The sequence below is a fragment of the Carassius gibelio genome, chromosome A4 (assembly GCF_023724105.1).
Source record: "Carassius gibelio isolate Cgi1373 ecotype wild population from Czech Republic chromosome A4, carGib1.2-hapl.c, whole genome shotgun sequence".
Classification (NCBI taxonomy): domain Eukaryota; kingdom Metazoa; phylum Chordata; class Actinopteri; order Cypriniformes; family Cyprinidae; genus Carassius; species Carassius gibelio.
The window spans coordinates 16,942,569-16,962,595 of record NC_068374.1 but is presented as its reverse complement, the minus strand read 5'-3'; the positions used below and the strand labels follow the sequence as shown (position 1 = coordinate 16,962,595).

The following is a 20,027-nucleotide window of genomic DNA, read 5'->3' as shown; positions in this document are numbered from 1 at the left end:
TAACAATTCAGAAAGAAAACATTTCAGTAAATAATATTAACAAAAAATACTTGCTACATTAATGTTACCTTTAGAGTGTGAAAACCACAGATGCATTTCAGCACACCTCCAAGCAAGGTTGTTTGGCCACGAGACAGCATCGGACATTTCTCAATCTGTAAGTATTATAACAAATGTAATGCACAATACAAGTGAGTATAAAGCATAAAATACTTTATTAAATTAATATATTAATTCATTCACTGATTAATGTCTAGGACACAAGTCAAGCTTATCTTACATATAATGTTAGAGCTGGTATCTCTCTTTAAAGGAGAGAGATACAAGAGAGGAACATTTCACACCTTCAGACCACCTATTCATTCACTGTCCCTTCCCCCTCTCAAATCTCTGAGTCTCCCAGTACACAAAAGGTCTTTGATGTAACTTTTCATTAACAGTATGACATAAATCTCAAAATACCTGCAACATTACATAAACATAACACAACCATCACATTACACCATACCAATGAATGGGACCAGGTAAATGTTTGTAATGGAGCCTAATCTGTTGTTCTCTTATGCAAATACATTAAACAACTATACTAATAATGTTCGATTATGCAAGTCAACAAACACTTAAGTGTTTTTTTTCTCTCTATCATGCAAAGGTAACAAACACTCACTCACCCTTTGATAAATCTCGTACCACTTTTTCTGTCTAGGAGCAGGCCTGTTACCTTCATTTGATGGCCACATTCCTGTGCTGGCAAACTTTTTTAAACGCGAAATCCATTCAGCGTCCGACATAGCTTTATGTGATTTTTGTTGTTTGCCAGACATTTTTATTGACTTTGATGAAACAGTTTTGAAAGAACAATTAAAACAGTTAAAATTACACTAATAATAAAAAATTGAATACAAATTTTTTTTTGCAATTAGATGATAATTTCTTAACTGTTGTCGTCGTCGGTAATATCGCCGTATTTAGTTTTAAAATGAAGTTTCGCTGTCCTCCGTAAAAATGATGCTGAGCTCCGCGGCAATGATACTCGTCGTAGGTCACGAACTTCGGTAATGAACTTTTTTGACCCTTGACACACCTCCTGAGGACGATGTCATTCTTTCGTACACCTTCGGCACGTTTCGGCAACTTGATTGACACCTGACTAGAAGCGCTGACCCCTCCACCTAGCGGTGATACGCGGAAACGTGCCGCCGGCATCCCCTTGCTCTCTGATTGGCCAAATGTCACGAATGTCAAGAGAATGTTATGAATTGCGCTTTTTGATTGGCTGGAAATGTTAAGGCGCTTCGACGCGATTGGTCCAAATGTCATGGCGCTTCGATGCGATTGGCTGCGCAGTTCGACATTGCTCAACATTTCTGAAATTATGTCGGACTATCCTTCGTCAGCTAGCGCTCAGGTCGCAGTCTCCCCTGGAGGCGTGGGTTCGAATCCCACTTCTGACAGACCTATCCTTTGGCTGCAGACAGAGACTTCAGTCTTCTGCTACGTTGGGCCAGCAGGGCGTTAACTTTGACAAAACGACGCATTAGGCAAATGCTAGTATTAATTGGGCAGGCGTTGAAGACAAGGATGAGTTTTTAGACACTTTTTGAAAAGGGTTAAAGCCTCCGCTGCTCGAATTGAGATAGGCAGGCCGATCCACCAGCTGGGAACAGTCCAGGAAAAGGTCCTTGAGAGTGATTTTGTGCCTCTTTGGGATGGCACCACGAGGCATCGTTCACTTGCAGAAAGCAAGCGTAGGTCTGCACCATCGACTTTAGGTATATTGCTGCAGAGCCAGTGGTTATCTTGTAGGCAAACATCAGTACCTTGAATCTGATGCGAACAGCTATTGGAAGCCAGTGCAAAATTATGAAGAGAGGTGTGACGTGGGCTTTCTTTGGCTCGTTGAAGACCAGTCTCGCTGCTGCATCCTGGATCAGTTGCAGAGGCTTGATAGTACGTGCCGGAAGACCCGCCAAGGGAGCATAGCAGTAGTCCAGTCTGGAGAAAACAAAGAGCTTGGACAAGGAGTTGTGTGGCCTGCTCTGATCGGAAGGGTCTAATCTTCCGAACGTTGTACAAGGCAAATCTTCAGGACCGGGCCAGTGCAGCAATATGGCCTTTGAAACTTCACAAAACCTCAGTAGGACGTGGCCACGTGTTACATGAATATGAGAGGGATGCTATTGCTGCCTTCATGTAGCATTAGCCAGCATGCATGCAGAATTTTGACTTCACTGTAAATAAAAGGATTGCACGGGCCTACACGCAATGTCGCTGGATGAGATTCAGGGAATTTACCTGGAACCTCACAGTTTTCCACAAAGCATCATTTCACCTGCCCTGAAGAGGAGCTGTGGCCTTTTGCCCCCAGGAGACACAGGGAAACCCACACGAAAGGGGACAGAGAACCTCACTCTTTCTTTCTAAGCCACGGGTGTCAAACTCAGTCCCTGGAAGGCCGGAGACCTGCAGAGTTTAGATTCAAGCCTGATAGAACACACCTGATCCAACTAATCATGCCCTTCAGGCTCATTTGAAAACTACATGCCTTGTGTGTTTGAGAAGGGTTGGAACAACACTCTACAGGGCTCGGGCCCTAAAGGAATTTAGTTTGACACCCCTGGTCTAAGCTCTCTCAGTTATCAGAAAAAAAGAACCACCCTGCCCCGTGTGAGGCTCGAACTCACGACCTACAGATTATGAGACTGACGCGCTGCCTAACTGCGCCAACGAGGCCCGTGGGCTAAAGGGGGCCCGAACAGAGAAAAAGTAGCTTCTAGGTCCCTGGTTTCAGGTGCGGCTCGAACAGGCCATCTCTAGCCAGGCAAGGGTGTCAGGATGGCCGAGCGGTCTAAGGCGCTGCGTTCAGGTCGCAGTCTCCCCTGGAGGCGTGGGTTCGAATCCCACTTCTGACAGACCTATCCTTTGGCTGCAGACAGAGACTTCAGTCTTCTGCTACGTTGGGCCAGCAGGGCGTTAACTTTGACAAAACGACGCATTAGGCAAATGCTAGTATTAATTGGGCAGGCGTTGAAGACAAGGATGAGTTTTTAGACACTTTTTGAAAAGGGTTAAAGCCTCCGCTGCTCGAATTGAGATAGGCAGGCCGATCCACCAGCTGGGAACAGTCCAGGAAAAGGTCCTTGAGAGTGATTTTGTGCCTCTTTGGGATGGCACCACGAGGCATCGTTCACTTGCAGAAAGCAAGCGTAGGTCTGCACCAGCGACTTTAGGTATATTGCTGCAGAGCCAGTGGTTATCTTGTAGGCAAACATCAGTACCTTGAATCTGATGCGAACAGCTATTGGTAGCCAGTGCAAAATTATGAAGAGAGGTGTGACGTGGGCTTTCTTTGGCTCGTTGAAGACCAGTCTCGCTGCTGCATCCTGGATCAGTTGCAGAGGCTTGATAGTACGTGCCGGAAGACCCGCCAAGGGAGCATAGCAGTAGTCCAGTCTGGAGAAAACAAAGAGCTTGGACAAGGAGTTGTGTGGCCTGCTCTGATCGGAAGGGTCTAATCTTCCGAACGTTGTACAAGGCAAATCTTCAGGACCGGGCCAGTGCAGCAATATGGCCTTTGAAACTTCACAAAACCTCAGGAGGATGTGGCCACGTGTTACATGCATATGAGAGGGATGCTATTGCTGCCTTCATGTAGCATTAGCCAGCATGCATGCAGAATTTTGACTTCACTGTAAATAAAAGGATTGCACGGGCCTACACGCAATGTCGCTGGATGAGATTCAGGGAATTTACCTGGAACCTCACAGTTTTCCACAAAGCATCATTTCACCTGCCCTGAAGAGGAGCTGTGGCCCTTTGCCCCCAGGAGACACAGGGAAACCCACACGAAAGGGGACAGAGAACCTCACTCTTTCTTTCTAAGCCACGGGTGTCAAACTCAGTCCCTGGAAGGCCGGAGACCTGCAGAGTTTAGATTCAAGCCTGATAGAACACACCTGATCCAACTAATCATGCCCTTCAGGCTCATTTGAAAACTACATGCCTTGTGTGTTTGAGAAGGGTTGGAACAACACTCTACAGGGCTCGGGCCCTAAAGGAATTTAGTTTGACACCCCTGGTCTAAGCTCTCTCAGTTATCAGAAAAAAAGAACCACCCTGCCCCGTGTGAGGCTCGAACTCACGACCTTCAGATTATGAGACTGACGCGCTGCCTAACTGCGCCAACGAGGCCCGTGGGCTAAAAGGGGCCCGAACAGAGAAAAAGTAGCTTCTAGGTCCCTGGTTTCAGGTGCGGCTCGAACAGGCCATCTCTAGCCAGGCAAGGGTGTCAGGATGGCCGAGCGGTCTAAGGCGCTGCGTTCAGGTCGCAGTCTCCCCTGGAGGCGTGGGTTCGAATCCCACTTCTGACAGACCTATCCTTTGGCTGCAGACAGAGACTTCAGTCTTCTGCTACGTTGGGCCAGCAGGGCGTTAACTTTGACAAAACGACGCATTAGGCAAATGCTAGTATTAATTGGGCAGGCGTTGAAGACAAGGATGAGTTTTTAGACACTTTTTGAAAAGGGTTAAAGCCTCCGCTGCTCGAATTGAGATAGGCAGGCCGATCCACCAGCTGGGAACAGTCCAGGAAAAGGTCCTTGAGAGTGATTTTGTGCCTCTTTGGGATGGCACCACGAGGCATCGTTCACTTGCAGAAAGCAAGCGTAGGTCTGCACCATCGACTTTAGGTATATTGCTGCAGAGCCAGTGGTTATCTTGTAGGCAAACATCAGTACCTTGAATCTGATGCGAACAGCTATTGGAAGCCAGTGCAAAATTATGAAGAGAGGTGTGACGTGGGCTTTCTTTGGCTCGTTGAAGACCAGTCTCGCTGCTGCATCCTGGATCAGTTGCAGAGGCTTGATAGTACGTGCCGGAAGACCCGCCAAGGGAGCATAGCAGTAGTCCAGTCTGGAGAAAACAAAGAGCTTGGACAAGGAGTTGTGTGGCCTGCTCTGATCGGAAGGGTCTAATCTTCCGAACGTTGTACAAGGCAAATCTTCAGGACCGGGCCAGTGCAGCAATATGGCCTTTGAAACTTCACAAAACCTCAGGAGGACGTGGCCACGTGTTACATGAATATGAGAGGGATGCTATTGCTGCCTTCATGTAGCATTAGCCAGCATGCATGCAGAATTTTGACTTCACTGTAAATAAAAGGATTGCACGGGCCTACACGCAATGTCGCTGGATGAGATTCAGGGAATTTACCTGGAACCTCACAGTTTTCCACAAAGCATCATTTCACCTGCCCTGAAGAGGAGCTGTGGCCTTTTGCCCCCAGGAGACACAGGGAAACCCACACGAAAGGGGACAGAGAACCTCACTCTTTCTTTCTAAGCCACGGGTGTCAAACTCAGTCCCTGGAAGGCCGGAGACCTGCAGAGTTTAGATTCAAGCCTGATAGAACACACCTGATCCAACTAATCATGCCCTTCAGGCTCATTTGAAAACTACATGCCTTGTGTGTTTGAGAAGGGTTGGAACAACACTCTACAGGGCTCGGGCCCTAAAGGAATTTAGTTTGACACCCCTGGTCTAAGCTCAGTTATCAGAAAAAAAGAACCACCCTGCCCCGTGTGAGGCTCGAACTCACGACCTTCAGATTATGAGACTGACGCGCTGCCTAACTGCGCCAACGAGGCCCGTGGGCTAAAGGGGGCCCGAACAGAGAAAAAGTAGCTTCTAGGTCCCTGGTTTCAGGTGCGGCTCGAACAGGCCATCTCTAGCCAGGCAAGGGTGTCAGGATGGCCGAGCGGTCTAAGGCGCTGCGTTCAGGTCGCAGTCTCCCCTGGAGGCGTGGGTTCGAATCCCACTTCTGACAGACCTATCCTTTGGCTGCAGACAGAGACTTCAGTCTTCTGCTACGTTGGGCCAGCAGGGCGTTAACTTTGACAAAACGACGCATTAGGCAAATGCTAGTATTAATTGGGCAGGCGTTGAAGACAAGGATGAGTTTTTAGACACTTTTTGAAAAGGGTTAAAGCCTCCGCTGCTCGAAATGAGATAGGCAGGCCGATCCACCAGCTGGGAACAGTCCAGGAAAAGGTCCTTGAGAGTGATTTTGTGCCTCTTTGGGATGGCACCACGAGGCATCGTTCACTTGCAGAAAGCAAGCGTAGGTCTGCACCATCGACTTTAGGTATATTGCTGCAGAGCCAGTGGTTATCTTGTAGGCAAACATCAGTACCTTGAATCTGATGCGAACAGCTATTGGTAGCCAGTGCAAAATTATGAAGAGAGGTGTGACGTGGGCTTTCTTTGGCTCGTTGAAGACCAGTCTCGCTGCTGCATCCTGGATCAGTTGCAGAGGCTTGATAGTACGTGCCGGAAGACCCGCCAAGGGAGCATAGCAGTAGTCCAGTCTGGAGAAAACAAAGAGCTTGGACAAGGAGTTGTGTGGCCTGCTCTGATCGGAAGGGTCTAATCTTCCGAACGTTGTACAAGGCAAATCTTCAGGACCGGGCCAGTGCAGCAATATGGCCTTTGAAACTTCACAAAACCTCAGGAGGACGTGGCCACGTGTTACATGAATATGAGAGGGATGCTATTGCTGCCTTCATGTAGCATTAGCCAGCATGCATGCAGAATTTTGACTTCACTGTAAATAAAAGGATTGCACGGGCCTACACGCAATGTCGCTGGATGAGATTCAGGGAATTTACCTGGAACCTCACAGTTTTCCACAAAGCATCATTTCACCTGCCCTGAAGAGGAGCTGTGGCCTTTTGCCCCCAGGAGACACAGGGAAACCCACACGAAAGGGGACAGAGAACCTCACTCTTTCTTTCTAAGCCACGGGTGTCAAACTCAGTCCCTGGAAGGCCGGAGACCTGCAGAGTTTAGATTCAAGCCTGATAGAACACACCTGATCCAACTAATCATGCCCTTCAGGCTCATTTGAAAACTACATGCCTTGTGTGTTTGAGAAGGGTTGGAACAACACTCTACAGGGCTCGGGCCCTAAAGGAATTTAGTTTGACACCCCTGGTCTAAGCTCTCTCAGTTATCAGAAAAAAAGAACCACCCTGCCCCGTGTGAGGCTCGAACTCACGACCTTCAGATTATGAGACTGACGCGCTGCCTAACTGCGCCAACGAGGCCCGTGGGCTAAAGGGGGCCCGAACAGAGAAAAAGTAGCTTCTAGGTCCCTGGTTTCAGGTGCGGCTCGAACAGGCCATCTCTAGCCAGGCAAGGGTGTCAGGATGGCCGAGCGGTCTAAGGCGCTGCGTTCAGGTCGCAGTCTCCCCTGGAGGCGTGGGTTCGAATCCCACTTCTGACAGACCTATCCTTTGGCTGCAGACAGAGACTTCAGTCTTCTGCTACGTTGGGCCAGCAGGGCGTTAACTTTGACAAAACGACGCATTAGGCAAATGCTAGTATTAATTGGGCAGGCGTTGAAGACAAGGATGAGTTTTTAGACACTTTTTGAAAAGGGTTAAAGCCTCCGCTGCTCGAATTGAGATAGGCAGGCCGATCCACCAGCTGGGAACAGTCCAGGAAAAGGTCCTTGAGAGTGATTTTGTGCCTCTTTGGGATGGCACCACGAGGCATCGTTCACTTGCAGAAAGCAAGCGTAGGTCTGCACCAGCGACTTTAGGTATATTGCTGCAGAGCCAGTGGTTATCTTGTAGGCAAACATCAGTACCTTGAATCTGATGCGAACAGCTATTGGTAGCCAGTGCAAAATTATGAAGAGAGGTGTGACGTGGGCTTTCTTTGGCTCGTTGAAGACCAGTCTCGCTGCTGCATCCTGGATCAGTTGCAGAGGCTTGATAGTACGTGCCGGAAGACCCGCCAAGGGAGCATAGCAGTAGTCCAGTCTGGAGAAAACAAAGAGCTTGGACAAGGAGTTGTGTGGCCTGCTCTGATCGGAAGGGTCTAATCTTCCGAACGTTGTACAAGGCAAATCTTCAGGACCGGGCCAGTGCAGCAATATGGCCTTTGAAACTTCACAAAACCTCAGGAGGACGTGGCCACGTGTTACATGAATATGAGAGGGATGCTATTGCTGCCTTCATGTAGCATTAGCCAGCATGCATGCAGAATTTTGACTTCACTGTAAATAAAAGGATTGCACGGGCCTACACGCAATGTCGCTGGATGAGATTCAGGGAATTTACCTGGAACCTCACAGTTTTCCACAAAGCATCATTTCACCTGCCCTGAAGAGGAGCTGTGGCCTTTTGCCCCCAGGAGACACAGGGAAACCCACACGAAAGGGGACAGAGAACCTCACTCTTTCTTTCTAAGCCACGGGTGTCAAACTCAGTCCCTGGAAGGCCGGAGACCTGCAGAGTTTAGATTCAAGCCTGATAGAACACACCTGATCCAACTAATCATGCCCTTCAGGCTCATTTGAAAACTACATGCCTTGTGTGTTTGAGAAGGGTTGGAACAACACTCTACAGGGCTCGGGCCCTAAAGGAATTTAGTTTGACACCCCTGGTCTAAGCTCTCTCAGTTATCAGAAAAAAAGAACCACCCTGCCCCGTGTGAGGCTCGAACTCACGACCTTCAGATTATGAGACTGACGCGCTGCCTAACTGCGCCAACGAGGCCCGTGGGCTAAAGGGGGCCCGAACAGAGAAAAAGTAGCTTCTAGGTCCCTGGTTTCAGGTGCGGCTCGAACAGGCCATCTCTAGCCAGGTAAGGGTGTCAGGATGGCCGAGCGGTCTAAGGCGCTGCGTTCAGGTCGCAGTCTCCCCTGGAGGCGTGGGTTCGAATCCCACTTCTGACAGACCTATCCTTTGGCTGCAGACAGAGACTTCAGTCTTCTGCTACGTTGGGCCAGCAGGGCGTTAACTTTGACAAAACGACGCATTAGGCATATGCTAGTATTAATTGGGCAGGCGTTGAAGACAAGGATGAGTTTTTAGACACTTTTTGAAAAGGGTTAAAGCCTCCGCTGCTCGAATTGAGATAGGCAGGCCGATCCACCAGCTGGGAACAGTCCAGGAAAAGGTCCTTGAGAGTGATTTTGTGCCTCTTTGGGATGGCACCACGAGGCATCGTTCACTTGCAGAAAGCAAGCGTAGGTCTGCACCAGCGACTTTAGGTATATTGCTGCAGAGCCAGTGGTTATCTTGTAGGCAAACATCAGTACCTTGAATCTGATGCGAACAGCTATTGGTAGCCAGTGCAAAATTATGAAGAGAGGTGTGACGTGGGCTTTCTTTGGCTCGTTGAAGACCAGTCTCGCTGCTGCATCCTGGATCAGTTGCAGAGGCTTGATAGTACGTGCCGGAAGACCCGCCAAGGGAGCATAGCAGTAGTCCAGTCTGGAGAAAACAAAGAGCTTGGACAAGGAGTTGTGTGGCCTGCTCTGATCGGAAGGGTCTAATCTTCCGAACGTTGTACAAGGCAAATCTTCAGGACCGGGCCAGTGCAGCAATATGGCCTTTGAAACTTCACAAAACCTCAGGAGGACGTGGCCACGTGTTACATGAATATGAGAGGGATGCTATTGCTGCCTTCATGTAGCATTAGCCAGCATGCATGCAGAATTTTGACTTCACTGTAAATAAAAGGATTGCACGGGCCTACACGCAATGTCGCTGGATGAGATTCAGGGAATTTACCTGGAACCTCACAGTTTTCCACAAAGCATCATTTCACCTGCCCTGAAGAGGAGCTGTGGCCTTTTGCCCCCAGGAGACACAGGGAAACCCACACGAAAGGGGACAGAGAACCTCACTCTTTCTTTCTAAGCCACGGGTGTCAAACTCAGTCCCTGGAAGGCCGGAGACCTGCAGAGTTTAGATTCAAGCCTGATAGAACACACCTGATCCAACTAATCATGCCCTTCAGGCTCATTTGAAAACTACATGCCTTGTGTGTTTGAGAAGGGTTGGAACAACACTCTACAGGGCTCGGGCCCTAAAGGAATTTAGTTTGACACCCCTGGTCTAAGCTCTCTCAGTTATCAGAAAAAAAGAACCACCCTGCCCCATGTGAGGCTCGAACTCACGACCTTCAGATTATGAGACTGACGCGCTGCCTAACTGCGCCAACGAGGCCCGTGGGTTAAAGGGGGCCCGAACAGAGAAAAAGTAGCTTCTAGGTCCCTGGTTTCAGGTGCGGCTCGAACAGGCCATCTCTAGCCAGGCAAGGGTGTCAGGATGGCCGAGCGGTCTAAGGCGCTGCGTTCAAGCTGGGGAACAATAGTCCGTCAAAGACGGGGAAGAAGGGAAGAAAAGAGGGAAGGAAGAAAAAGAGAAGGGGAAGAAGAGAAAGAAAAAATGAAGAAAAGAAAGGGTGAAATTTGATGTTCAAAGACGGATCTTCCTTAGCATGCGCGCAGTGATACATCTTCCGGTTTCTTCTTGCGGTAAATTCGCGCATTTATATTACACTGTTTGCTATTGCAGGTGCTCCCCTCGACCCGGGTTCGAATCCAGCTAAAGACAACTTTTTGTTTTATTGTTAATTGCTTTAAATAAATGAAGTTTCAAGGTTAATTAAATGTATATATGTGCTTGTTTGATATTTTTTTATTACATTTTAATACACCAATGGAAATGTGTTTTGTTATTATTAGTTATTTAGTAGTTGTTGTATTATTTTTGTTATTAAGCATGTTATTATGTGTAGTTGTATTCATATTTATTTTAAGCATGTTATTAGTTGTGATTTTATTGATATTAAATCAGATTTTTTTTAAGGTTACATTCATTCAAGACACCTTTAAATCTGTCATTTTTAATTAAAAAAGGATGCAAAAATAGTCATTATTATGCTTAAAAATGTCTGTGACAAATGACAAAGTGCAAATTATCTTTTTATAGGAATACGTTCGATTGTTGCAGTGTACTGATGAAATGTTTACTAAAGTACAAATAAAAAAGCAATCATTCTCTTTTTTTTTTTTTTTTTACAATTATGCCAACATAACAGTAATGAATATTAAACAAATTAAATTTATATAAGTTTTCAAAAAAAAAAAATTAAAAGGGAAATAAAAGGAAAATAAATGTAGAAATCAAAACACATTTCTCAATTTGTTTTTTTATTTATTTTACAATTATGCTAACAGAAAAGTAATGAATATTAAATGAAGTTTTCAAACAATAAATTAAAAAGGTAAAAGTAAAAGTTAAATAGGATTAAAAAAGCAAGTTAAATAAAATAATGTTAGACACAAATATTAACAATAGTGAACTATATTTAAACAACTATATACACACAACAATAAATAAAAATATACAGTGTATACATTATTTGGGAGAAGGTTCTCCGGATTTACTCTAACCACTTTTCTTTTGTAATGTTCTCAGTCTGTGGACAGTATATACACCTTGCCCCTGTACTGGCTATGTCCCGTTGCACTGGTTTTGAATTTTCCACACTTCCTGCAAGTGTTTGCCTTGTAGGGTCTCTTGGGCATGGTTTGTGGAGCTGGTTGTGAATTGGTGCTCTGCAAAATAGGCTGTAACAGTGGCATCCTATGGACCGCTGACAGTCTTTGAACCATTTGTAGACCCTGGAACACTGGCACACCCTGAAACATCGACAAAAATATGGTTTTCTGGTATTAAAAGAAAAATTGAACAAGTTTAATAATTCGTACAGAATGGAACGTGAAAAGTGCCTTTATAGAATACTTTATACATTATGCCATTACTTACAGAGACAGTACTGCTTGGTATAGAGGCACAAGACACTGCTGCGCTGGGTTGGTCTTCAACCTGAGAAGGTCTCCTGACCACACTAAGATTTGGCTTTGCTGCAGCAATGTGAGAGCCAGTAAATCTTGGTTTGGTAAATCAAAAATGTGAGAAGACAGAATGTGTTATAATAGCAAGAATTACGATTTATATTAATTTAATTTTTTTTAGTAAATGCAGGTTGTTAAAAAACATTTCTTTCTGAATAGAAGTGTCATCCATATTTATTAGCAGTATTGACTCCTGAAATTACTACAAAGTATTTGCATGATGGAATAATTGTTAATGTGTACAGTTAATAATAGCCAGCGTCTATGTGGTATGTTACCTGAGATTGAGAAAGAAAGATAATGTAGCTTTAACACATGAGAAGTATTGAGAGGGATGCCATGAGGGACATGAGTCTAGTCTCAAGAGAGAAAGCAAACAGGTTACATTCTACATTTATCCTTGACCATGTGACTTAAACCAAATCTGAGATATTCAAACTGACCATTCAGCAGACAACAGGTGCCCCCACTGTACAAGAGGGGTGACAATTAGTAGGTCTCAGCCAGCATCTCATAGCATTCTTACTTTTTCTTTTTTTCTTCATCTTACGTTCTGAACTTTCTTGAATTTTAATTGAGCACATTCTTAAGTGGTATTATTAAAAAAGTTAAATAGTAATTCTTACCATTGAAAATTGTGTTGCAACTCTTGCTTCCACAGGTGCAGTAGGCTGGGGACGGGGCAGGGGCATGGGATGAGGCTGGGGGTCAGGCTGACTCTGCTCCATGGCCTTCTTTGCTGTTTCAGCATCATGAGGTTCTTCCACCACCCTTTGTGCTGGTCCAGTAGAGGCTTAAGACGAAAAAAAAAAAAAAAAAACCTTAATACATAATTCAGAAAGAAACCTTTTCAGTAAATATACTAATGATACTAATAAAAAAAACATGCATTTCAGCACACCTCCAAGCAAGGTTGTTTGGCCACGAGACAGCATCTGACATTTCTCTATCTGTAAGCATTATAACAAATATAATGCACAATAAAAGTGAGTCCCTTAAGAGAGCATAAAATACTTCATTAAATTCATATATTTATTCATTCATTCATTCATTTCTAGGACACAAGTCCCATTTATCTTATATATAATGTTACAACTGGTATCTCTATTTAGAGGAGAAAGATACAAGACAGGAACATTTCTTAAAATACCTGCAACATTACATAAATGTCTATAAACAATTATTACACACTCTGGTTTGCACTGTTGAAAGCCATAACATAACACAACCATCACATTACATCATTCAAATGAATGGGACCAGGTAAATGTTTGTTCTGAAGCCTGATGTGTTGTTCTCTTATGCAAATACACTAAACCAAGATACTAATAATGTTCGATTACGATTATTTTTTATTTTTATACATCTATAATGCAAAGGTAACAAACACTCACCCATTGACAAATCTCGTACCACTTTTTATGTCGAACTACGCGACAATGACCCTTGTCATAGGTCACAAACTTGAGTAATTAACCTTTTTTACCTCTGACACGCCCCCTGAGGATGATGTCATTCTTTCGTACACCTTCGGCACGGTTCGGCAACTTGATTGACACCTGACTAGAAGCGCTGACCCCTCCACCTAGCGGTGAGACGCGGAAACGTGCCGTCGAAATCCCCCTGCTCTCTGATTGGTCAAATGTCACGAATGTCAAGATAATGTTATAAATTGCGCTTTTTGATTGGCTGGAAATGTTAAGGCGCTTCGACGCGATTGGTCCAAATGTCATAGCGCTTCGATGCGATTGGCTGCGCAGTTCGACATTGCTCAACATTTCTGAAATTATGTCGGACTATCCTTCGTCAGCTAGCGCTCAGGTCGCAGTCTCCCCTGGAGGCGTGGGTTCGAATCCCACTTCTGACAGACCTATCCTTTGGCTGCAGACAGAGACTTCAGTCTTCTGCTACGTTGGGCCAGCAGGGCGTTAACTTTGACAAAACGACGCATTAGGCAAATGCTAGTATTAATTGGGCAGGCGTTGAAGACAAGGATGAGTTTTTAGACACTTTTTGAAAAGGGTTAAAGCCTCCGCTGCTCGAATTGAGATAGGCAGGCCGATCCACCAGCTGGGAACAGTCCAGGAAAAGGTCCTTGAGAGTGATTTTGTGCCTCTTTGGGATGGCACCACGAGGCATCGTTCACTTGCAGAAAGCAAGCGTAGGTCTGCACCAGCGACTTTAGGTATATTGCTGCAGAGCCAGTGGTTATCTTGTAGGCAAACATCAGTACCTTGAATCTGATGCGAACAGCTATTGGTAGCCAGTGCAAAATTATGAAGAGAGGTGTGACGTGGGCTTTCTTTGGCTCGTTGAAGACCAGTCTCGCTGCTGCATCCTGGATCAGTTGCAGAGGCTTGATAGTACGTGCCGGAAGACCCGCCAAGGGAGCATAGCAGTAGTCCAGTCTGGAGAAAACAAAGAGCTTGGACAAGGAGTTGTGTGGCCTGCTCTGATCGGAAGGGTCTAATCTTCCGAACGTTGTACAAGGCAAATCTTCAGGACCGGGCCAGTGCAGCAATATGGCCTTTGAAACTTCACAAAACCTCAGGAGGACGTGGCCACGTGTTACATGAATATGAGAGGGATGCTATTGCTGCCTTCATGTAGCATTAGCCAGCATGCATGCAGAATTTTGACTTCACTGTAAATAAAAGGATTGCATGGGCCTACACGCAATGTCGCTGGATGAGATTCAGGGAATTTACCTGGAACCTCACAGTTTTCCACAAAGCATCATTTCACCTGCCCTGAAGAGGAGCTGTGGCCTTTTGCCCCCAGGAGACACAGGGAAACCCACACGAAAGGGGACAGAGAACCTCACTCTTTCTTTCTAAGCCACGGGTGTCAAACTCAGTCCCTGGAAGGCCGGAGACCTGCAGAGTTTAGATTCAAGCCTGATAGAACACACCTGATCCAACTAATCATGCCCTTCAGGCTCATTTGAAAACTACATGCCTTGTGTGTTTGAGAAGGGTTGGAACAACACTCTACAGGGCTCGGGCCCTAAAGGAATTTAGTTTGACACCCCTGGTCTAAGCTCTCTCAGTTATCAGAAAAAAAGAACCACCCTGCCCCGTGTGAGGCTCGAACTCACGACCTTCAGATTATGAGACTGACGCGCTGCCTAACTGCGCCAACGAGGCCCGTGGGCTAAAGGGGGCCCGAACAGAGAAAAAGTAGCTTCTAGGTCCCTGGTTTCAGGTGCGGCTCGAACAGGCCATCTCTAGCCAGGCAAGGGTGTCAGGATGGCCGAGCGGTCTAAGGCGCTGCGTTCAGGTCGCAGTCTCCCCTGGAGGCGTGGGTTCGAATCCCACTTCTGACAGACCTATCCTTTGGCTGCAGACAGAGACTTCAGTCTTCTGCTACGTTGGGCCAGCAGGGCGTTAACTTTGACAAAACGACGCATTAGGCAAATGCTAGTATTAATTGGGCAGGCGTTGAAGACAAGGATGAGTTTTTAGACACTTTTTGAAAAGGGTTAAAGCCTCCGCTGCTCGAATTGAGATAGGCAGGCCGATCCACCAGCTGGGAACAGTCCAGGAAAAGGTCCTTGAGAGTGATTTTGTGCCTCTTTGGGATGGCACCACGAGGCATCGTTCACTTGCAGAAAGCAAGCGTAGGTCTGCACCAGCGACTTTAGGTATATTGCTGCAGAGCCAGTGGTTATCTTGTAGGCAAACATCAGTACCTTGAATCTGATGCGAACAGCTATTGGTAGCCAGTGCAAAATTATGAAGAGAGGTGTGACGTGGGCTTTCTTTGGCTCGTTGAAGACCAGTCTCGCTGCTGCATCCTGGATCAGTTGCAGAGGCTTGATAGTACGTGCCGGAAGACCCGCCAAGGGAGCATAGCAGTAGTCCAGTCTGGAGAAAACAAAGAGCTTGGACAAGGAGTTGTGTGGCCTGCTCTGATCGGAAGGGTCTAATCTTCCGAACGTTGTACAAGGCAAATCTTCAGGACCGGGCCAGTGCAGCAATATGGCCTTTGAAACTTCACAAAACCTCAGGAGGACGTGGCCACGTGTTACATGAATATGAGAGGGATGCTATTGCTGCCTTCATGTAGCATTAGCCAGCATGCATGCAGAATTTTGACTTCACTGTAAATAAAAGGATTGCACGGGCCTACACGCAATGTCGCTGGATGAGATTCAGGGAATTTACCTGGAACCTCACAGTTTTCCACAAAGCATCATTTCACCTGCCCTGAAGAGGAGCTGTGGCCTTTTGCCCCCAGGAGACACAGGGAAACCCACACGAAAGGGGACAGAGAACCTCACTCTTTCTTTCTAAGCCACGGGTGTCAAACTCAGTCCCTGGAAGGCCGGAGACCTGCAGAGTTTAGATTCAAGCCTGATAGAACACACCTGATCCAACTAATCATGCCCTTCAGGCTCATTTGAAAACTACATGCCTTGTGTGTTTGAGAAGGGTTGGAACAACACTCTACAGGGCTCGGGCCCTAAAGGAATTTAGTTTGACACCCCTGGTCTAAGCTCTCTCAGTTATCAGAAAAATAGAACCACCCTGCCCCGTGTGAGGCTCGAACTCACGACCTTCAGATTATGAGACTGACGCGCTGCCTAACTGCGCCAACGAGGCCCGTGGGCTAAAGGGGGCCCGAACAGAGAAAAAGTAGCTTCTAGGTCCCTGGTTTCAGGTGCGGCTCGAACAGGCCATCTCTAGCCAGGTAAGGGTGTCAGGATGGCCGAGCGGTCTAAGGCGCTGCGTTCAGGTCGCAGTCTCCCCTGGAGGCGTGGGTTCGAATCCCACTTCTGACAGACCTATCCTTTGGCTGCAGACAGAGACTTCAGTCTTCTGCTACGTTGGGCCAGCAGGGCGTTAACTTTGACAAAACGACGCATTAGGCAAATGCTAGTATTAATTGGGCAGGCGTTGAAGACAAGGATGAGTTTTTAGACACTTTTTGAAAAGGGTTAAAGCCTCCGCTGCTCGAATTGAGATAGGCAGGCCGATCCACCAGCTGGGAACAGTCCAGGAAAAGGTCCTTGAGAGTGATTTTGTGCCTCTTTGGGATGGCACCACGAGGCATCGTTCACTTGCAGAAAGCAAGCGTAGGTCTGCACCAGCGACTTTAGGTATATTGCTGCAGAGCCAGTGGTTATCTTGTAGGCAAACATCAGTACCTTGAATCTGATGCGAACAGCTATTGGTAGCCAGTGCAAAATTATGAAGAGAGGTGTGACGTGGGCTTTCTTTGGCTCGTTGAAGACCAGTCTCGCTGCTGCATCCTGGATCAGTTGCAGAGGCTTGATAGTACGTGCCGGAAGACCCGCCAAGGGAGCATAGCAGTAGTCCAGTCTGGAGAAAACAAAGAGCTTGGACAAGGAGTTGTGTGGCCTGCTCTGATCGGAAGGGTCTAATCTTCCGAACGTTGTACAAGGCAAATCTTCAGGACCGGGCCAGTGCAGCAATATGGCCTTTGAAACTTCACAAAACCTCAGGAGGACGTGGCCACGTGTTACATGAATATGAGAGGGATGCTATTGCTGCCTTCATGTAGCATTAGCCAGCATGCATGCAGAATTTTGACTTCACTGTAAATAAAAGGATTGCACGGGCCTACACGCAATGTCGCTGGATGAGATTCAGGGAATTTACCTGGAACCTCACAGTTTTCCACAAAGCATCATTTCACCTGCCCTGAAGAGGAGCTGTGGCCTTTTGCCCCCAGGAGACACAGGGAAACCCACACGAAAGGGGACAGAGAACCTCACTCTTTCTTTCTAAGCCACGGGTGTCAAACTCAGTCCCTGGAAGGCCGGAGACCTGCAGAGTTTAGATTCAAGCCTGATAGAACACACCTGATCCAACTAATCATGCCCTTCAGGCTCATTTGAAAACTACATGCCTTGTGTGTTTGAGAAGGGTTGGAACAACACTCTACAGGGCTCGGGCCCTAAAGGAATTTAGTTTGACACCCCTGGTCTAAGCTCTCTCAGTTATCAGAAAAATAGAACCACCCTGCCCCGTGTGAGGCTCGAACTCACGACCTTCAGATTATGAGACTGACGCGCTGCCTAACTGCGCCAACGAGGCCCGTGGGCTAAAGGGGGCCCGAACAGAGAAAAAGTAGCTTCTAGGTCCCTGGTTTCAGGTGCGGCTCGAACAGGCCATCTCTAGCCAGGCAAGGGTGTCAGGATGGCCGAGCGGTCTAAGGCGCTGCGTTCAGGTCGCAGTCTCCCCTGGAGGCGTGGGTTCGAATCCCACTTCTGACAGACCTATCCTTTGGCTGCAGACAGAGACTTCAGTCTTCTGCTACGTTGGGCCAGCAGGGCGTTAACTTTGACAAAACGACGCATTAGGCAAATGCTAGTATTAATTGGGCAGGCGTTGAAGACAAGGATGAGTTTTTAGACACTTTTTGAAAAGGGTTAAAGCCTCCGCTGCTCGAATTGAGATAGGCAGGCCGATCCACCAGCTGGGAACAGTCCAGGAAAAGGTCCTTGAGAGTGATTTTGTGCCTCTTTGGGATGGCACCACGAGGCATCGTTCACTTGCAGAAAGCAAGCGTAGGTCTGCACCAGCGACTTTAGGTATATTGCTGCAGAGCCAGTGGTTATCTTGTAGGCAAACATCAGTACCTTGAATCTGATGCGAACAGCTATTGGTAGCCAGTGCAAAATTATGAAGAGAGGTGTGACGTGGGCTTTCTTTGGCTCGTTGAAGACCAGTCTCGCTGCTGCATCCTGGATCAGTTGCAGAGGCTTGATAGTACGTGCCGGAAGACCCGCCAAGGGAGCATAGCAGTAGTCCAGTCTGGAGAAAACAAAGAGCTTGGACAAGGAGTTGTGTGGCCTGCTCTGATCGGAAGGGTCTAATCTTCCGAACGTTGTACAAGGCAAATCTTCAGGACCGGGCCAGAGCAGCAATATGGCCTTTGAAACTTCACAAAACCTCAGGAGGACGTGGCCACGTGTTACATGAATATGAGAGGGATGCTATTGCTGCCTTCATGTAGCATTAGCCAGCATGCATGCAGAATTTTGACTTCACTGTAAATAAAAGGATTGCACGGGCCTACACGCAATGTCGCTGGATGAGATTCAGGGAATTTACCTGGAACCTCACAGTTTTCCACAAAGCATCATTTCACCTGACCTGAAGAGGAGCTGTGGCCTTTTGCCCCCAGGAGACACAGGGAAACCCACACGAAAGGGGACAGAGAACCTCACTCTTTCTTTCTAAGCCACGGGTGTCAAACTCAGTCCCTGGAAGGCCGGAGACCTGCAGAGTTTAGATTCAAGCCTGATAGAACACACCTGATCCAACTAATCATGCCCTTCAGGCTCATTTGAAAACTACATGCCTTGTGTGTTTGAGAAGGGTTGGAACAACACTCTACAGGGCTCGGGCCCTAAAGGAATTTAGTTTGACACCCCTGGTCTAAGCTCTCTCAGTTATCAGAAAAAAAGAACCACCCTGCCCCGTGTGAGGCTCGAACTCACGACCTTCAGATTATGAGACTGACGCGCTGCCTAACTGCGCCAACGAGGCCCATGGGCTAAAGGGGGCTCGAACAGAGAAAAAGTAGCTTCTAGGTCCCTGGTTTCAGGTGCGGCTCGAACAGGCCATCTCTAGCCAGGCAAGGGTGTCAGGATGGCCGAGCGGTCTAAGGCGCTGCGTTCAGGTCGCAGTCTCCCCTGGAGGCGTGGGTTCGAATCCCACTTCTGACAGACCTATCCTTTGGTTGCAGACAGAGACTTCAGTCTTCTGCTACGTTGGGCCAGCAGGGCGTTAACTTTGACAAAACGACGCATTAGGCAAATGCTAGTATTAATTGGGCAGGCGTTGAAGACAAGGATGAGTTTTTAGACACTTTTTGAAAAGGGTTAAAGCCTCTGCTGCTCGAATTGAGATAGGCAGGCCGATCCACCAGCTGGGAACAGTCCAGGAAAAGGTCCTTGAGAGTGATTTTGTGCCTCTTTGGGATGGCACCACGAGGCATCGTTCACTTGCAGAAAGCAAGCGTAGGTCTGCACCATCGACTTTAGGTATATTGCTGCAGAGCCAGTGGTTATCTTGTAGGCAAACATCAGTACCTTGAATCTGATGCGAACAGCTATTGGTAGCCAGTGCAAAATTATGAAGAGAGGTGTGACGTGGGCTTTCTTTGGCTCGTTGAAGACCAGTCTCGCTGCTGCATCCTGGATCAGTTGCAGAGGCTTGATAGTACGTGCCGGAAGACCCGCCAAGGGAGCATAGCAGTAGTCCAGTCTGGAGAAAACAAAGAGCTTGGACAAGGAGTTGTGTGGCCTGCTCTGATCGGAAGGGTCTAATCTTCCGAA

The 20,027-nt window shown here is 47.1% G+C and overlaps 18 non-coding genes across 18 annotated transcripts; 9 read left to right on the top strand and 9 right to left on the bottom strand.

Annotated features, from left to right (window-relative positions):
* The first annotated feature begins 2,829 nt into the window (after window positions 1-2,829).
* trnal-cag (transfer RNA leucine (anticodon CAG)) lies at window positions 2,830-2,912 on the top strand. Its single transcript has one exon. It is a non-coding gene; the product is annotated as a tRNA-Leu (tRNA).
* A 1,205-nt stretch (window positions 2,913-4,117) lies between these two features.
* On the bottom strand, window positions 4,118-4,191 carry trnam-cau (transfer RNA methionine (anticodon CAU)). Its single transcript has one exon. It is a non-coding gene; the product is annotated as a tRNA-Met (tRNA).
* Window positions 4,192-4,287: 96 nt separating this feature from the next.
* trnal-cag (transfer RNA leucine (anticodon CAG)) lies at window positions 4,288-4,370 on the top strand. The gene has a single exon. It is a non-coding gene; the product is annotated as a tRNA-Leu (tRNA).
* Window positions 4,371-5,571: 1,201 nt separating this feature from the next.
* trnam-cau (transfer RNA methionine (anticodon CAU)) lies at window positions 5,572-5,645 on the bottom strand. Its single transcript has one exon. It is a non-coding gene; the product is annotated as a tRNA-Met (tRNA).
* Window positions 5,646-5,741: 96 nt separating this feature from the next.
* trnal-cag (transfer RNA leucine (anticodon CAG)) lies at window positions 5,742-5,824 on the top strand. The gene has a single exon. It is a non-coding gene; the product is annotated as a tRNA-Leu (tRNA).
* A 1,205-nt stretch (window positions 5,825-7,029) lies between these two features.
* trnam-cau (transfer RNA methionine (anticodon CAU)) lies at window positions 7,030-7,103 on the bottom strand. The gene has a single exon. It is a non-coding gene; the product is annotated as a tRNA-Met (tRNA).
* Window positions 7,104-7,199: 96 nt separating this feature from the next.
* On the top strand, window positions 7,200-7,282 carry trnal-cag (transfer RNA leucine (anticodon CAG)). The gene has a single exon. It is a non-coding gene; the product is annotated as a tRNA-Leu (tRNA).
* Window positions 7,283-8,487: 1,205 nt separating this feature from the next.
* Window positions 8,488-8,561, bottom strand: trnam-cau (transfer RNA methionine (anticodon CAU)). The gene has a single exon. It is a non-coding gene; the product is annotated as a tRNA-Met (tRNA).
* A 96-nt stretch (window positions 8,562-8,657) lies between these two features.
* trnal-cag (transfer RNA leucine (anticodon CAG)) lies at window positions 8,658-8,740 on the top strand. Its single transcript has one exon. It is a non-coding gene; the product is annotated as a tRNA-Leu (tRNA).
* A 1,205-nt stretch (window positions 8,741-9,945) lies between these two features.
* trnam-cau (transfer RNA methionine (anticodon CAU)) lies at window positions 9,946-10,019 on the bottom strand. Its single transcript has one exon. It is a non-coding gene; the product is annotated as a tRNA-Met (tRNA).
* A 4,769-nt stretch (window positions 10,020-14,788) lies between these two features.
* trnam-cau (transfer RNA methionine (anticodon CAU)) lies at window positions 14,789-14,862 on the bottom strand. The gene has a single exon. It is a non-coding gene; the product is annotated as a tRNA-Met (tRNA).
* A 96-nt stretch (window positions 14,863-14,958) lies between these two features.
* On the top strand, window positions 14,959-15,041 carry trnal-cag (transfer RNA leucine (anticodon CAG)). Its single transcript has one exon. It is a non-coding gene; the product is annotated as a tRNA-Leu (tRNA).
* A 1,205-nt stretch (window positions 15,042-16,246) lies between these two features.
* trnam-cau (transfer RNA methionine (anticodon CAU)) lies at window positions 16,247-16,320 on the bottom strand. The gene has a single exon. It is a non-coding gene; the product is annotated as a tRNA-Met (tRNA).
* Window positions 16,321-16,416: 96 nt separating this feature from the next.
* Window positions 16,417-16,499, top strand: trnal-cag (transfer RNA leucine (anticodon CAG)). Its single transcript has one exon. It is a non-coding gene; the product is annotated as a tRNA-Leu (tRNA).
* Window positions 16,500-17,704: 1,205 nt separating this feature from the next.
* trnam-cau (transfer RNA methionine (anticodon CAU)) lies at window positions 17,705-17,778 on the bottom strand. Its single transcript has one exon. It is a non-coding gene; the product is annotated as a tRNA-Met (tRNA).
* A 96-nt stretch (window positions 17,779-17,874) lies between these two features.
* Window positions 17,875-17,957, top strand: trnal-cag (transfer RNA leucine (anticodon CAG)). The gene has a single exon. It is a non-coding gene; the product is annotated as a tRNA-Leu (tRNA).
* Window positions 17,958-19,162: 1,205 nt separating this feature from the next.
* Window positions 19,163-19,236, bottom strand: trnam-cau (transfer RNA methionine (anticodon CAU)). The gene has a single exon. It is a non-coding gene; the product is annotated as a tRNA-Met (tRNA).
* Window positions 19,237-19,332: 96 nt separating this feature from the next.
* On the top strand, window positions 19,333-19,415 carry trnal-cag (transfer RNA leucine (anticodon CAG)). The gene has a single exon. It is a non-coding gene; the product is annotated as a tRNA-Leu (tRNA).
* The last annotated feature ends 612 nt before the right edge of the window (window positions 19,416-20,027 follow it).